This window comes from Etheostoma spectabile, chromosome 19, assembly GCF_008692095.1.
Source record: "Etheostoma spectabile isolate EspeVRDwgs_2016 chromosome 19, UIUC_Espe_1.0, whole genome shotgun sequence".
Classification (NCBI taxonomy): Eukaryota; Metazoa; Chordata; class Actinopteri; order Perciformes; family Percidae; genus Etheostoma; species Etheostoma spectabile.
Window position 1 is genome coordinate 4,891,829 of NC_045751.1, and position 604 is coordinate 4,892,432.

Here is a 604-nt window from a genome sequence, read left to right on the forward strand (position 1 = left end):
GCTAAAGGGAGCAGAATAGATTAGTGTTGATCAGATCACAATCACAAAGATCAGCCATAAATATTTAGGAATAACAAACTGTATAAGTGAATGCTAAATGGTGGTATACCAGATAAAACATTTGTATTTAAATGAAGTATAAATGATCAGGTAAGTGTTGTGTTGAAAATTAAAAAAAACAACACACAAAAAGAAAAAGCTGTAGATGTAAATAAAGCTGTAACTCATATTTTGCTACCACTTTTAAAGCATTGCTCCTTTATACTTTTGCGCCTGACTCAGCATGGGCTTTTTTGTCTCATTATATTAAAGAATACTCATTCTCCAAAGAGTATCTGTCTCAATATTATTGATCCAAGCACCTCTTCATTCCAGTCTGTGTCTACCCACTTAATGAAGTGAGAAAAAAGGAAGGCAGCAAGTAAAGGAGTAGTATCACTATGGGAAGTTGAGAATTACATGCAGTAGAAACCTTGAATGAACTTGGTTTGGATGTGATGTTGTAATGTGCCCATGCTCTGTGTGAGTGACTGTTTGTAATGAGGGTATGGCACTTTTGATCACTTTTCCAGCTACACCCACACAAACACACACACACACACAC